General features: G+C 48.4%; 1 protein-coding gene across 1 annotated transcript in view; it reads right to left on the bottom strand.

Moving 5' to 3' along the window:
• Positions 1–16999, bottom strand: part of SHROOM2 (shroom family member 2) — a 155807-nt gene that overhangs the window by 138061 nt on the left and 747 nt on the right. The gene's annotated exons all lie outside the window — the stretch shown is intronic.

Raw genomic sequence — 16999 nt, 5'->3', positions numbered from 1 at the left:
AAGACATAGAGATTTTAAGTTATTTGAGAGAGACAGAGAGAGAGAGAGAGAGAGAGAGAGAGAGAGAGAAGGAGAGAGAAAGGCAGAGAGATGAGAGAGAGAATCCGAAACAGGCTCCGTGCAGAGCCCCCAATTTGGGGCTCGAACTCACAAACCACGAGATGATGACCCGAGCCGAAGTCCAGAGTCAGAAGCTTAACCGACTGAGCCACCCAGATGCTCCAAGACAAGGGGCTTTCATTTCTGTTTGAAGCCGGAAAGAGGAGAGAGCAGGGGAGAGGTGGGGAGAGGAGCTCATCTCCCACAGGGGCGATGCCTCACTGGTCTGTTACTGCCCTTGGCCCCGGAGGGACGCCGGGGGTGTTTACGCCCCAGAATCACCCGGCACTGAGACACAGGGCATCCTCCAAGGATGGCAACAGAAGAACGGAGGTGGACGGGGCGCCGTGGAGGAGGGACGATGTTCTCCCGCGGGGAAGGCGTGTCTGCATCTGCCAAGCACTTCGCACGCAGTCCCTGCTTCTGGCAGACCTCTACCCCCGTCCACCAAATGGGGGAAACAACAATGCCCACTTCACAGGGTCATTAGAGATTCTGCTCGCTCATGCTCAGAGAGCAAACAGCAGCCGACAGAAAGGCTTCGGAAAGTGTTAGCTGCCGTCCTCAGGACAAGAGAGGACGCCGGGGACCAGGGCACATTGTGTGTAGAACGTTCTGAGAGCCCAGGTGAGAGCGGGTTTGTCACAGCAGGGGTCCACATGCCATCTCATGCCATTGAGACAAAAGCCCATGAGCTTCCAAAACTGTTCATTTGAAGATTTAAAAAAAACAACAATTTTTTGTTTACTTATTAAAAAGGTTTTTTAAAACATTTTTTTTAACATTTATTTATTACCGAGAGACAGAGACACAGAGCGTGAGCAGGGGAGGGGTAGAGAGAGAGGGGGAGACATAGAATCTGAAGCAGGCTCCAGGTTCCGAGCTGTCGGCACAGAGCCTGACGCGGGGCTCGAACTCACAAACCGCGAGATCATGACCTGAGCCGAAGGCGGTCGCCTCACCAACCGAGCCACCCAGGCACCCCAAAAGGTTTTTTTTGATATTTACTTATTTGATGTTTATTTATGTTTGAAGGAGAGAGAGAGACAGAGCGTGAGCAGGGAATGGGCAGAGAGAGAGGGAGACACAGAATCCAAAGCAGGATCCAGTCTCTGAGCTGTCAGCACACAGCCCGACACGGGGTTCTGACCCCACAAACTGCGAGTTCATACCTGAGATGAAGTTGGACACTTAACCAACTAAGCCACCCAGGAGCCCCTTAATGTTTATTTTTTGAGACAAAGGGAAAGACAGAGTGGGAGCGGGAAAGGATCAGAGACAGAGGGAGACACAGAATCCAAACAGGCTCCAGGTTCCGAGCTGTCGGCACAGAGCCCAACATGGGCTCGACCCCATGAACCGTGAGATCATGGCCTGAACTGAGGTCAGATGCTTAACCGGTTGAGCCACCCAGGCACCCCTGGAGATTTTTAAAAATTTTAAGGTGAGGGCACCTGGGTGGCTCAGTCATTTAAGCGTGCAACTCCTGATTTCAGCTCAGGTCACGATCTCACAGTTTGTGGCTTTGAGCCCCAAGTTGGGCTCTGTGCTGGCAGTGCAGAGCCTGTTTGGTATTCTCTCTCTTCCTCTCTCTCTGCCCCTCCCCTGCACTCTTCCATTCATAAATGAATAAAATAAACTTAATTAACAAAAAAAAGCATTAAAAATTTTTTAAGATTTAAAAAAGTGTTACTTTTAATTTTGTTTGAGCAACCTCCAAGCCAGAAAGACCAACCCTATCCTTTGAATTTATCAGAGGTACGATGCCCCTGTGTTCTAGAAACACAAGTACCACTCCTGGGTGTGTGTGTGGCCAGCCCGCAATGCAAGGAAAATGCCCCAGAGAACTGAAAACGGAGGTCTACGCAAAGGCAGCTGTGTGAACACCCACAGCCGCGTTGTTCACAGGAGCCAAAAAGTGAAAACAACCAGCTGTCCATTCACAGTTAAAGATAAACAAAGTGTGTTCCATCCACACAGTGGAACAGCATTCAGCCCTAAAAAGGGAGGCAACGCAGACATGTGCGACAACGCGGATGGGCCTGGAAAACACGCTCAGCTCAGCGCAGGAGGCCAGACGCAAAAGGCTGCGTACTATATGGCCCGCTCATACCAAGTATCCACAACGGGCAACTCTATAGCAACAGGCCGTAGATGAGTGGCTGTCAGGGGCTGGGGGCAGGGAGGGAGCAGCGAGTGACAGCTAATGGATGTGGCATTTCTCTTGGGGTGATAAAAATGTTCTGGAATTATAGACAGTATTGCCTGTACAATTAAGTAAATGTACTAAAATACACTGAATTGTTCCATGTAAAAGGGTGAATCTGAGGGTATGGGAGTTACATCTCAGTTTTTAAACATTTTTTTTTAATTTTTTTTTCAACGTTTTTATTTATTTTTGGGACAGAGAGAGACAGAGCATGAACGGGGGAGGGGCAGAGAGAGAGGGAGACACAGAATCGGAAACAGGCTCCAGGCTCCGAGCCATCAGCCCAGAGCCTGACGCGGGGCTCGAACTCACGGACCGCGAGATCGTGACCTGGCTGAAGTCAGACGCTTAACCGACTGCGCCACCCAGGCGCCCCTTAAACATTTTTAAAAACTCAAGGCGCCTGGGTGGCTCAGTCAGTTGGGCATCCTCCCTCTCAGAGTGTGTGTGTCTCTCTCTCTCAAAAATAAACACACACAAAAAATGTAAAAACTCCAGGGAAAAGAAACACAGGCCGGCCCCCCGGCCTCTACAACCCCCCCCCAGTACACGCATCAGGCTTCCTCGGGCACCGCGCAGTCCGCCTTTAATCTGAGAACACACGAGATACCAGATTTACTTGAAGGAAGTCTCAAAGACCAAGAGATAAGGCGCCCTCCGGGCAGCGAGGACTGGAAGGAAGTCAGCGTGAGGCCACCACGTGAAGCCACAGGGCAACCCTTCCCGTGGCATCAGGCCTGGGCTTGTTGGGGTCAAGCACCCGGGTACATGCCCCGGTATGCCTGTGCCCACACTGGCCACGAGCCAGGCCCCTGCCTCCCGGACACTTGAGGGCCACCCCCTCACCTCCTGGTGACAGGGAAGTCTGGTCACAAAGGGACTCAGACACAGTTACCACAGGGAAATGCCGCCCAGGAGGGCAGGGGAAGGAAACTCTGGGCAGGGCTTCCTTTAAACGTGGGGGCATGCCTTCTAGGACAGGGCAGCAGCCACCGTGTCACAAGCAACCCGCAAGCCAGGAAATAGTAAGTCAGTGTCAGCTCCGGGTTCTAATGCAACCGCCGTGATTTGCCTGCTTTTCCTGCTTTTGCTAGGCCACGGGGCACGTCCTTTCCAGTCTAGACCGGCACCCAGGCGGTTCTGTATTCCGGCTCTCCTTCCCCTGCCTACTCCAGGCTCGGGCTTCTGCTGTGTTGCCACGAGGCCTAGAAAGCATCATTCCTTCTTCTTCTTTTTAAATGCTTATTTACTGTGAGGGGGAGAAGGGGCAGAGAGAAAGAGAGGGAAAGAGAGACAATCCCAAACAGGTTCCGCACTGTCAGCGAGGAGCCGACACGGGGCTCGATCTCACGAACCGGGAGATGATGACCTGAGCTGAAATCTAGAGTTGGACGCTCAGCAGACTTGAGCCGCCCAGGCGCCCCGAGGCCTAGAAAGCATCACTCCGTAGCGCCTTTCCAACACGCACGGTCTTGTTCTTTAGAAACGCTGAAGGTCCCTCCATTACAGTCGCCCCAGACTCGCGGCCTCCCCGCGGGCCCCGTGGCCCTGGCTCATGAAAGTGCCGCTGCGCGTGACTTTTGTGGTCCTGGAGGTACTATGACCTTCACCCCCAAGTCCCACACCAGAAACAAAGCAGCAGCAGGACGCTGGCACTGTGACAGGTGTCAATTCTTGACCAGTGCCCTTTTGACCACCTGTTAGGCAATGCACTGGGGCATCAGGGGCAAGGGATGGCCAGTTTCCAACCTCAGGGATGTCCCAGTCCATCGGGCTCAAGGATGCTGCAGGGTCCTCGATTAGACAGGCCCACGAAGGCCACTGTGGGCATACTGTGGCTGGTGGGGAGGAAGGGCCAGGGGCCGCTTTGCCTGGGAGGTGGAAAAGGAGCACAGCCTTCCATGCGGCCACGAGTGTCTCGGAGACAAAGCAGGACAAAAACCCTTGCAAAGCCTCAAACACCACAGGATGTTGGGGACCAGCAAACAGCTCTCCAAAGCAGCACTTGGCAATCTGGACCATGCCTCTGAGTCAGCTGTAGACCTTTGGGGTTTTCTGTTTGTTTGTTTTGTTAAGTTTGTTTATTCTTGAGACAGAGCACAAGCAGGGGAAGGGCAGAGAGAGAGAGGGAGACGGAGAATCCAAAGCAGGCTCCAGGCTCTGAGCTGTCAGCACGGAGCCTGACGTGGGGCTTGAACTCGTGAACACGTGATGACGGCCCCAAGTGCACACCTTGTTAAAATGCAAATTGTGGTTCGGCAGCTCTGGGGTGCAGCTTGAGGGTCTGCGTTTCTCACGAGCTTGTAGGACCATACTTTGCCTAACAAGGGTATAAAGCACAGCCGTCCAATAGAAACACAGTTAAGAGCCACACCTAGAACTTCCGATTTTGCAGGAACTGCATTTAAGAAAGCAAAAAAGTATATATGAAGTTAATTTTAGAATATATTTATCTCACCCAATGGAGCCAAAATATGATCATTTCAACAAGTACACAATATAAAGGAATTAGTAATGAGCTACTTTGTCTTTTTTTTTTTTTTTTCCACACTAAGTCTAAAATCCAGTGTTTTTAAACTTACAGTCCATCTCAATTTGGCCTAGCCACTTTTCAAGTGCTCAGCGGCCACATATGATGAGCGGCTACCACATGGGACAGTGCTGGACTAAAGGGTCAGGGCAGGAGGGAGGAAAGCAGCAGATGAGGCTGGGAAACAGACAGATGCTAAAAACCAAAAGAACCTTCTAGACCCAGCTGAGGTGTAATGCGAGGGGCTCCTGAGGCCTTTCCAGGAAGAGCCTGAGGAACCACTTAGCGTGCTGGCATATCCACTGCCGGAGTTCTAGAACAGTCTGACACACGGGCCACAGGCAGTGTGCAAGAGACTGTCCAGGCACATGACACTGGAGGCCGGGACACTGGGAGTGAAGAAGGAGCAGCAAACACAAGACATTTAGGCTCCAAAGGACTTGGTGATCGGCTGGCTGTGGAAGGAGGGCAAGCCACCACGAGTGACGCTGAGATCTGGGGATGAAGCGTCGACAGGACTGGAAATCCAGGAGAGACGGAGAAAGAAGGTAAAGGTAAAGGAAGCAGAGTCATCTCCGCCTGGATCACAGGGGGTGTGCAGGGCCACTGCCCAAGTCGAAGTGCACCCGGAGGCGGAAGGGGCACGTGCACACGTGCCCTTTCAAGGAAGCACTTGATGGTACCTAGATGCCAGAGAGGAGAGACAAACAAAGGAGGAACCTTCCGGAGAAACCAACACTACAGGACATGGTGAGGGAAAGAGCCGGTCAAGGCTGTTTGTACGACGGTCACAAAGAAAGGAGGCAGTAAGTCTTCTTGTGAGTAGACGTCGTCTTCAGACGGCAAGTGCAGCCATGGCGAGTCTGAGAACCGAGCTCTGGAAAACCGGACGTCTCTAGGGCACAAGGAGGGCATCCTGAGTATGCACCTGTGTGGACAATGCACCTGTGTGGTATCAGGTGGTGATTATCGTCTCCTGCACACCAGTCACTGAGGATGCACGAGAGGGACGGAAACGGCCCCCCGACCCAACCCCAGCAGCAGCAGCTGTGAGCTCCTTGTGGCTAAATGGACACAAAACAAACACGATTCAAGGGTCAACAGGCCTATCTTTCCGAGTCCAGATGTTTCCTTCCCAAACTTTCACTCGAGGCCCAGGACGTGGAAACATGAAGAGAAATTAAAAGAAAAGCTGCACATACCCAAAAAGCACACAGTTGTGTGGGTTTTGTTTTTTTTTTTAATGCTTATTTATTTTTGAGAGACAGACAGACAGGGCATGAACAGGGCAGAGAGAGGGAGACACAGATCCAAAGCAGGCTCCAGGCTCTGAGCTGTCGGCACAGAGCCCGACGCGGGGCTCAAGCTCACAAACCGTGAGATCATGACCTGAGCTGAAGTCAGACGCTTAACCGACTGAGCCACCCAGGCGCCCCTGCAGAGTTGTTTTAAAGAATGACATATTTTACCAATATAGCCAGTTTTCCAGAAGTTAGGGCTTTTGAAGATCTATGTCTGTCTAAAAAAAGCTGAAGAATAAAACTCAATATATTTCACAATAAAACATGTCAATTTTACTTACTTTTATAGCTTATTTTGAGAGAGACAGAGACAGCACTAGTGGGGGAGGGGAAGAGAGAGAGGGAGAGAGAGAGAATCCCAAGCAGGCTCTGCACTGTCAGCATGGAGCCCAGTGCAGGGTTTGAACCCACAAAGCCATTATATCATGACCTGAGCCAAAACCAAGATTGGGACGCTCAACCCAGGTGCCCCTAAAACATGTCATTTTAAAATTTCCAAGGGGCATACACAGAGCTAAGCTTCATCTGATTCCAAAGATTGTTGATGATACAATGTTAGGAGAGTTACCTTCAAGCAATGAATAATTCTAAAAAATTTTTTTAACGTTAACTTATTTTTGAGAAAGTGAGAGAGAGACAGTGAGCGGGCAGGGGCAGAGAGAGAGGGAGACACAGAATCCAAAGCAGACTCCAGGCTGTGAGCAGTCAGCACAGAGCCTGAGGACCCGGGGCTCAAACTCACAAACCGGGAGTGCACGACCTGGGCCAAAGCCTCAGATGCTTACCTGATTGAGCCACTCGGGCGTCTCCAAGCAATGAATAATTAGACGTACGTGGTGTAAAGGGAAGAATTTCAGAGACAGGGAAAATGAATCAATATAGCTGTACCACCAGAAATAAGATGATTATGTTTTGGGCTACTGATCAATCATTTCCTTTATTTTCAATTTTTTCAAGATGGTTTTAATGTTGCTGCCCCAAGAAGAACAATCACTATGCTTAAAAATGTATAAGCATATGTACAATTAGCACAGATAAGGATCTCCGTTCTTACGAATGTACGAACATACGCACAATTAACATAAACAGATGCAGAATTTCATCAGCTTTGGCATCTGCAAGCCAGAGGCAAGGAAGCACCTTCACCTCGTTGGCAAGTCAGGGAGGGTTGGTTACCAGTGCGGTAACCCTGTCCTCCCTCGCCCGCACCCTCTCCGGGCTCCCCAGCACCTGACACAGAAGAGACCCTCCTCTCCTGTGGCTCACATCCCCACACCGACTCCACCTTCCTCCGGAGACCACTCTGACTCTGCACTTATCTTTATCTCTGTTTGATGCTCTAACTCCTCTAAATCCTGTTCCCCAGAGGGGAGAAATAGTCCGCCACACAGGATTATAATTAATTAATCTGATAACAGCAGCCCTGCTAATGAAGATTTAACGTGTTACCCTCCCAGGCAACATCTTCTGCACTTTAATGAAGGCAGTTAAGGAAAGGACCATTCGACTAGGAGGAAGGTCCAATCCCTGACATCATCCAGCACTCGGCCACCCACCCTCCCCTCCGGCCAGTCCCGCCTGGGTGCTAATTACCTGGACTGGGGACGCTCCCTGCCTCTGCCCTGTCCCTCCGCAGCTTCCAGACCATCATCTGCAGGGAGGGGAAGCAAACCAAGACAGGGTGAACATTAAATTATCATCTGGGAGAAAAGCTAAAGTGGAAGGAAGCCAAAACGATGGCACACAGGTCTCATTTTCTACAACAAGAGTTTGGGGAATGAGCTACATGTTAATTGGACACCCAGAGTGACTCCTTCTACAAGTAAATAATCATTCCCTCCTGCCTGCGGGTAAACGAAGTGCTATATATCCTGTCTCTTAAAGCCGGGTATATCGGTTAAAGGGAAAAGTTTGATTTCTCCCTGGATTTCACTTGCTAGAAGGGTCTCTTATAGGGGCGCCTGGGTGGCTCTGTCGGTCAAGCGACCGACTCTTGATTTCGGCTCAGGTCACCATCTCACGATTCGTGACTTCGAGCCTCGAGTGGGGGGCTCTCTGCGGTCAGCGCAGAGCCTGCTTCGGATCCTGTCTTCCTCTCTCTCTGCCACTCCCCCGCTCTCTCAAAAAGAAACAAACATTTAAAAAGAAAAGAAAAGAAAAGAAAAGAAAAGGTTAAGAACAGAGTGCTAGATCCAGCCTGGAACACAGGCAATGCCACTTAACAGTCGGGAAGACCTTCCCAACAGACTGGAACCCCTGTGGCCACACGATGGAGAAGTGACCACTTCCAGCTCGCTGAGCAAAGCAGGCATCCTCTGAACTGGTAGCCCTCACAGCACCTTTCAAATCTGCCGGACACCAGAAACTTATTTTCGGTAGAGGGGGGAATGACCGTGTGACAAGGACAGGATCAGCCCAAAACAACCAGCTGAAGCGATGGCCTTAAAGGAGTCTCCACGGAAGCAGCCTCGCATATCACTCAGCCGCACGCAGAGCTTTCAAATAACGCTTTGGTCACCTTTTGTGTGTGTGTGTGTGTGTGTGTGTGTGTTTACTTATTTTGTATTTATTTTGAGAGAGAGAGAGAGAGAGGCAGAGAGAGAATCCCAAGCAGGCTCCACACTGGCAGCGCAGAGCCCCGATGAGGGTTTAATCTCACAAACCGTGAGATCGTGACCTGAGTCAAAATCAAGAGTCGGACATCTAACTCACTGAGCCACCCAGGCGCCCCAGTCACTCAAATACCTGCAGATAGGAGGATCACGGAACATTTGCAGAGAGCATTTAACAGGGAAAAGAGAAGCCAACACAAACAAAAATGCAGCAGAGCTCAGAAACTCAAGCTATGCAGAAAGAAATCTTAAAAAAAAAAAAAATCTGCCCAATAGCCTCAAAGATATGAAAGAAAAAACATGAAGCAAAATCAGTAGGGGATTAAAAAGAAAAATGAAAGGAACATTCAAGAGCAACACTAAAAACTTTCTGTAATCAGAAAAAAAGGAGAGCGCAATTGTAAAACTCAATGTAAGGACTGGAAGATAAGGTTGTGGAAACTTCCCAAGAAGAACAAAAACACAAAGATATGAAAGAAAGAGAAATGAGAGGCGCCTCGGTGGCTCAGTCGGTTAAGCATCCGACTCTCGGTTTCAGCTCAGGTCATGATCTCACGGTCTGTGGGTTCGAGCCCCGCATTGGGCTCTGTGCTGGCAGTGCATAAGCCTGCTTTGGATTCTCTCTCTCCCTCAAAATAAATAAATAAACTTACAAAAAAAAAAAATTTTCAGGCAGAGAAGGTCTTCAAAGACCTGTGTCTTTAAACATATTAAAAATGTGTGTGGCAGGGAGGCCTGGGTGGCTCAGTCGGTTAAGCGTCCGACTTCAGCTCAGGTTTGTGAGTTCGAGCCCCGTGTCGGCCTCTGTGCTGACAGCTCAGAGCCTGGAGCCTGCTTCAGAATCTGTGTCTCCCTCTCTCTCTGCCCCTCTCCCATTCACACACTGTCTCTCTCTCTCTCTCTCTCTCTCTCTCTCTCTCTCTCTCAAAAACACATAAACATTTTTAAAAAATTATTAAAATTATTTTTCTCACAATTGGGGATGATCTGGAGGATGAATCAATGGTAACTGTATAGGAAATCAAGCAAAGAAACAAACTACCATTAACCTCACTGAGTATGAAAACTTGCATAGGAAAAGTAATCATAGTTTGTACATAGTGATAGCACTGGCCGTCAAAATATGCAAGCACTGACTCCTGTCAACTCGGGGCAAAAGTTAAAGGGGGTGATTTTGCCCCCCCAAGGGACATCTGGCAATGTCTGGGGACACATGTGGTTGTCACAGCCGGAGTGAGGATAATAATGGCATCTAGCGGGTAGAGGCCAGGGAAGCTACTCATCTTACAACGTATAGGACAGTCCCCCCAACCCCAGCAAAGAATTACCCCTGACCCTTGAACAACAAGGGGGTGAGGGGCGCTGACCACCCCCCACATGCAGTCGAAAGTAAGTGTATAACTTCTGACTCCCCCAAATCTTAACTACTAATAGCCTACTGTTGGCTGGAGGCCTGACATAAACTTTATATGTTGCACATACTTTGTATATTGTATGTTATTATATACTATATACTGTATCCTTACAACCAAAAAAAACGTGATTAAGAAAATCCTAAGGAAGGGCTCCGGGCTGGCTCAGTTGGTGGAGCATGCGACTCTTGACCTTGGGGTTGGTAGTTCAAGTCCCATGTTGGGTGTAGAGATTACTTGAAACTAAAATCTTTTTAAAAAATAAAGAAAATCAGAATAAAACATATTTACAGTACTGTATTGTAGTAAAAAAAAAAAAAATCCATGTGTAAGTGAATCTGCACAGTTCAAACCCACGTTGTTCCAGGGCAACCTGTATGGGACCCTCCATGTCTACAGTGCGAAAGCTGAAAAACCCTCTTCTAACCAGAATGATGAAGTCATCAGATTGGGAGTGTGGCATGCATGGTGGGAAGAAATGGGTCTGGATGGGTGGTGCGAAGGAGGTGTGCAGAAAAAAGGCTAACTCCCAATTTTCGATATAGTTGGAAGTCAACAGGAACAAATACAAGTAGCAGCAACAGAGAATATAAGCAAATGTCAAAAGACATCAGCCAGAAAAGTTTCAGTTGTTGTCTGCAGGGAAGGGGAAAGGGCGGCAGGGAGAGCTCCGGGTACGATGACAGGCCCCAAAGAACTTTGATTATTTAAACTGTGCAAGAGCCACTTTGATGAAAATGAAAACAAAACTCAAAAAGATACACTAACGTTTCATCCCTTTCCTTCCATGAGTAAGTAAAAATGTTGCCTTTAAAGCACACAGAATCTGCAGGGCCTGGGATTTAATAATAATAATTAACAATGATAATAGAAAACACAGGTAAAGAAAATGTTACTTCTCTGTTACAATACAGAACATCCTGCCTTTTCAGAACCACTTTATTTGTCTGAACCTAAAATAAGGTGAGTCCAATTATTATTATTTTTTTTGATGATACCCTATTGTCCTTCTACCAAGATACATTACCCAAAGCGAAGCCTTAATATTCACACCAGCAAACAGAAGACGCTTGATGTACTACAAGACAATGCAAATATCTGATCTAACGAGGTAACGGGAAAACAATTCTTCCAGAACATATCAGTGTTAGACACTGGCAACGTTTTAAAAAGACCAAAGAGCAATGTAGAACCCTCAGCTCTTTCAAAAGTCCTTCCTGTGGATGAAAGTTTTTAGCCTGGAAGGGCGGCGGCTTGTAGAATTTCTCCTCCAAGGGTCCCCCCGCCCCTGACCACAGTGTTTGAAAGAAGTGAGACCTGAATAAAAAGTCTATTCGTCTTTTCAATCCTGAAATTATCTTGTCGAATGTTTACAGTGTCCCCAGTGTACAAGAAGAAAAGCTCCACAGAGGCCCTAAGAAATGCACAACTCCAGGTTTATTTGCATGCTGACACAAAACAACTTTGGCAAGACCGCAAGTCCAAAACGCTCTCCAAACAGAAAAGCCAGCCCTTCCCAAGCAGGGCGCCCAGCTTCTGTGGCCAGGGAACAGGAAGGGAAGTTAAGAAATCCCAGCTCCTGGGGACAAGGTGAAAACGACTACTTTTAGGAGTGTTTCATTACCATGCTCGGGCAAACTAGTTTTCTTTTTTTCAAAAGACCAATGTCTGGACACGTTAAGAACGACTTACAACTGAACCGGGAAGCCCAAATCCAACATGGTGTGGAGGTGTGCACAACTCAAGTGCACAGCTTTTCACAGCACGGAAGCCTCCGGATTTCTAGACCTGAGGTCAGCACAATTCCCGTCTAAGGAAGAAGTCTGCACCGGCTGAAGCTGACAGCCAGCAGACCTTGGGACAGGCCATCGGACTCCCTGACTTCCTGCTCCCGCACCCAACACACCTCGGGAGGACTAAGGACGAGGAGCAGGTCAAGTGTGTGAGGCGGGGACCGGGCCAGGGTAATAGAGACACACGGGATATGCCAACTGGCAAGCGGGTCTACCAGCTGAGAGCGGCTTTCAGCTCACGAAAGAAGACTCACCTCTTTTTTTTTCTTGTAACCACACCAATGACGCTTAAATACAAACGAGTCTTCAGAATCCCACTCCTCCTAACAACTCAGAGAAGGGTGGCTGGCCTCGGAAAGTGGCTGGGGTGGCACGATGGAGGAACAGCCAGCACGGCACCCCGGCCCTGCGTCCCCGGAGTCGGCGCAGCCCAGCCACGGGCCATTTAATGCTGTCTGGTGCCACGAAGCAGCCGCACACACTGATGCCGACGGGCCTTCACGCAGAAATCCAGAGCAAAATCCAGAAGAGCTGACGTTTGTCAGTCCCCGATCCCCTCCCATCATCAGCTCCCTCTTTCCTGAAACCTTTACTGATATCTGACAAAGAACTTGGCTGGGGTGGGGGGCAAACACAGACACGTGAGGCCGACAACTCGTCCTGACCAAGGCGGCCACTATCCAACCTTTCCCGTCACCAATGACGGTGACTCAGCCGGGTCCCCTAACATGGCACCTCTTTTCAAACCACTAAGGACGGGACATCAGGCGGTCGGCACCTCCCACACCCACCCACCACTGACGGCCGGTCTTTGCCGGGAGCCTCCTGCTATCAGGAGCTCTAACAGTTTACATAGGACTCCTGCCACCTGGCTGTGTGACCTCCATGCAAAATAAGTGCCCCGATTCCCTTCCATCCTACCCTCACTATGCAAACTACAAAGGACATCTAAGGACTCTGTCTCATATCCAGACAAATGTCTTAATGGCCTGAAGCCCCCTGAGAGGGTGGGTCAAGCTGCGGGGATCCCCAGCCACAGCCTTCCCGCCCTGCTCTAGGGTGGCTGTGTCCCCCAAAGGCAACCTCAAAGTCGGCGGCTTCCCAAACGAGCCAGCCTTGGGACCACAGCAGGCCCCAATTCATGCCTTCTTTGGTGCTTCTGGCTAGGGTGAGGGCCTTCTTCAGGGAGGGACCGGAGCCTCAATCCTCCCCGCTTAGCAAACATTCCTGCCGCTGCAGGAGGCCTACTGACACCCAGCTCCTGCGGAGTGCTCCCTGACAAGTCGCCATCCGCCCATTTGAAATTCTAGGCCCTCTAGTGACTTTTTAGAAATCAGGCCCCTCCCCTACCCCCACTGATGTTTTACATTTGCTGAATCCATGGAGAAAGGAAACAGGGGACCACGTTAGAAACAGGGGACCACGTTACCTGGGTCCCCAGATAAGCCACATCAAAATGTGGCCTCGGAAATACTAACAAGTCAAAATCTTTGTGGTTTCTTAGGACACAGACATCGTTCCTGCTCCCTCTCGGCCAGGAGCATGTAAAAATAGCAGCACTGTAATTTTCTAGCCGTCGTGAAAAGTCAAGTTACAAGCAGGGGGAAAGGTCCTGCGTGGATACAAATGTGGCTCCCACCTTCCAGCGGAGGTCTGGTGGGACTTCACACATGCACTTCAAATTCCAAGAATGTCACTCCCGGGAAGTTAAGTATCCCTTTGACTTCAAACTAGACCCAAAGAAAAGACTGTCTTTACCCAGTAGCCCCAATGAACGCCCAGAAACAGCACCCAGTTCCAGCTTCATTTCCTTTCTCCAGCTACAAAAGTGCAGATGAAGCAAGTATTTGTTTGACTTTTACTATGTAAATAAAGTCTATTATCAGGGCCAGCACTTGGGAAGAAAACAGCCCCTCACAAAACCACCCAAAAGGCCAGTGTCTTCACAGAGAAGAACGAAGCATGAGCTTTGAAAGCTAAAATCTTTTTTAAAACAAAGGCGACCACACTGTTAATCTAACGAGGGCAATTCTGCCCGCAGAGGACAGACATCTGACAGGGTCTGGAGACTTTTGTTGGCTGTCACACCTGAGGGGGGGTGTACCAGTGGCATCACGTCGAGTGGAGACCGGGGATGCTTCCGAACATCCTACCAAGTGCAGAACAGCCCCCACCATAGAGAAGGACACAGACCAGAGTATCGGTGGAAAGACCCTCATTTAATGGATGGGATGAAGTCATTTAATAATAGCGCTGCAAGTGTTTCCAGGACAGAACAGGTGGAACGGAGGGGAAATGGAGACATTTGGGGTCAAGAGCTGGCCCTTGGGGGCCTTCTCAGGACTTGCCAGTTTTGTTATCTCAGGGCACACCGTTTAACTTCCCTTTGCCTTAGCTGTTGCATCTATAAAATAGGTTGACAGGGGTGCCTGGGTCACTAATCAGTTAGTTAAGCATCCGCCTCGGTTTCACCTCAGGTCATGATCTCCGGATTCGTGAGATACAGCCCTGATGGGCTCTGCTGACAGGTCAGGATTCGCTCTCTGCTCCTCCCCTGCTCATCCCTGCTCTCTCTCTCCCTCAAAATAAAATTTAAAAAGTAAAGTAAAATAGGCTGACAAAACTTGATCCGAAGATCACGGACTGAACCAGCCCTGTTCTTAGCATTTCTTCCAGGGCTAAGACATGCACTCTGATGAGGCTTTCAAATCAGACCCCCATTATCATAAAAAGAGCACGTTACCTTACACCTGATCAAGCTACCCCCACGTCAGACTCTGTTACATAGAAAATGAGTCGTATGATATCCCTAGGATCTTATCTGTAAAATATTTGATTATGAGGGGTTTTTTTTAATCCAAAAAAACCCCCACCCCTATTAGAACAATTATTATTTATTTGGGCCCCCGATAACAATTGTTATGATGAGCCCCCAAGATTTTTCAGTAGCTACTGAGAGGAAGATTCACAACTTGGATTCATCCAAATTCTATAAGCGGGACAATCTTCCGCAGTCTCTCTCACAACAGCCAATTCCCACTCTAAGTGGTTCTAAATGGACACACTTTCCTTCATCCTTTTCTAATCATGCAACAGTTCATTACCAGCTGTTGCAGGGTAAGCAAGCATCATTGATGACTTAATCCAACGGAAAGGACAGGCATGTGAAATACTGCCAATACCATGCAACACAACAGGTAGTTAAAAATATATAATACACGCATGTGTGAGCACATACCTCTACAAGTGTATCCAAGTGTACATGGGAACTTAGTACAGAAGTCCCAAACTCTCCCGAATCCTCTCCACCCTAAGTAAAGAAACCACCAATTTACAGTCACACTGGAGCAGCTACACAAACTAAGCAGCAGTTTAAGGGGGAGACGGATGAGCATCTCAGATGAGAATCACAAACATTTTTAGCCCTGCAAAATCCGGAAACACAATCTGGAAAGGACGAGCACACAGTGCTAGTGGCCTAGTCACAAAAACTTTCAAAACGAAAAGGAACGACGCCTTAGCAAGTAGCGTGAAAGCTAACCGGCAGGCCAAATCACGAACAAACGGCCTCACATGCCCCAAAAAGGCCCTGGTGCGTATTTACGGAGTTTTACTGCCCACCTCTTTCGGTCTAGAATGGGGGTCCTTTGGACAGGAGGCCAGGAAGAACACACCAGGGTTTTTAGGAAGGAGGGCGTGCTCAAGAATCCCCTTCTCCAGCTTCTGATAAAACAACTGAATTTCAGAGTTTTTAAGTTAGTTCGTTCGTTCGTTCGTTCATTCATTCATTCATTCATTCATTCATTTATTTTGAGAGAGAAAGAGAGCATTCATTCATTCATTCATTCATTCATTTATTTTGAGAGAGAAAGAGAGCATTCATTCATTCATTCATTCATTTATTTTGAGAGAGAAAGAGAGCATGCAGGCGTTGGAGCGTGAGACAGAGCGAGAGAAGCCCAAGCAGGCTCTCTCTGCACAGCACAGAGCCCGATGATGCAGGGCTTGAACCCACGAACCCCTGAGGCGAAACCGAGTCTGACGCTTAATCGACTGAGCCATCCAGGCCTCCGGAATTTCAGTTTACAGTGACTTCCAAGTTTCTTATACTGTGTATGCTTAAAAGGCAAGATTCCACCTTAACTAACGTGTTTCAATTTATTCCACCTACTTATAATGACAAGTCTAAGATACATTGAATTGTGTATATCTTTTTTTTTTTTGAACACACGAGATGCTAAAGACCTAATTATCTTCTTAACCTTTACCATCAGAAATGCCCTGTAAAACCTTTATTAAAAAGGCACAACTTAACATTCTTTAATATGCATTTATGCAGGAAAGTGCCCTTGCGGGGCAAAGTGTGTACCATCTTTGCAAAGAACTGAATCCGTTAATGGGTTACACATTAGTCCAATTTATAGCAATGATAGCCTCTTTTCCCAGTTGAACATAAATTCAGCGCACATCTAAACAAGCCTCCTCTCAGACTCTCTGGTTCTGTAAATCTAAAAACAGGAGAAAATGTAGAACAGAAAAGTTTGGGGTCTCATTTGCTATATGCACAACAAAGCCACACCACTGCTCAAATTCATTACCGGTGGGGTGGGTTAGGAGTGACCTTCCTGCTGCAGGGAAGCAGGAAAGCAGAAAAAGAAAAACAAAACAAAACAAAACAACCCAGCAACTCACCTTCAAACTCTGGTAATAGCCAAGAATTTTTACATTTTAAAGGGAACTCTGTCCCTAGGAATGGCCTGATCCAACCCTGCCCAGAGACACTGACACTTTTAACCAGAAGAAAACAGGATGATGGGTTTGTTGTTTGTGTGTCTTCACAGATCAATACAAGTCCAGCTGGTAAATTTCAAGTTCGGTTTCTGTTCTGAGACAAGAGAATTCACAGCGCTAAAGCAGCCTCCTTCCCCCACCACACACACACACACACCGCGAACCACATTCCTGATTAGACATATTAGAAACTTGTTATTGGAGCTCAAGTCCCGCTTTTAAAAAGGACGCTGAAAGTTTCGGTACGTTTCT

Source organism: Lynx canadensis, chromosome X (genome assembly GCF_007474595.2).
Source record: "Lynx canadensis isolate LIC74 chromosome X, mLynCan4.pri.v2, whole genome shotgun sequence".
Lineage (NCBI taxonomy): Eukaryota > Metazoa > Chordata > Mammalia > Carnivora > Felidae > Lynx > Lynx canadensis.
The sequence above is the reverse complement of the archived record's forward strand: the minus strand, read 5'-3'. Positions and strand labels throughout refer to the sequence as shown.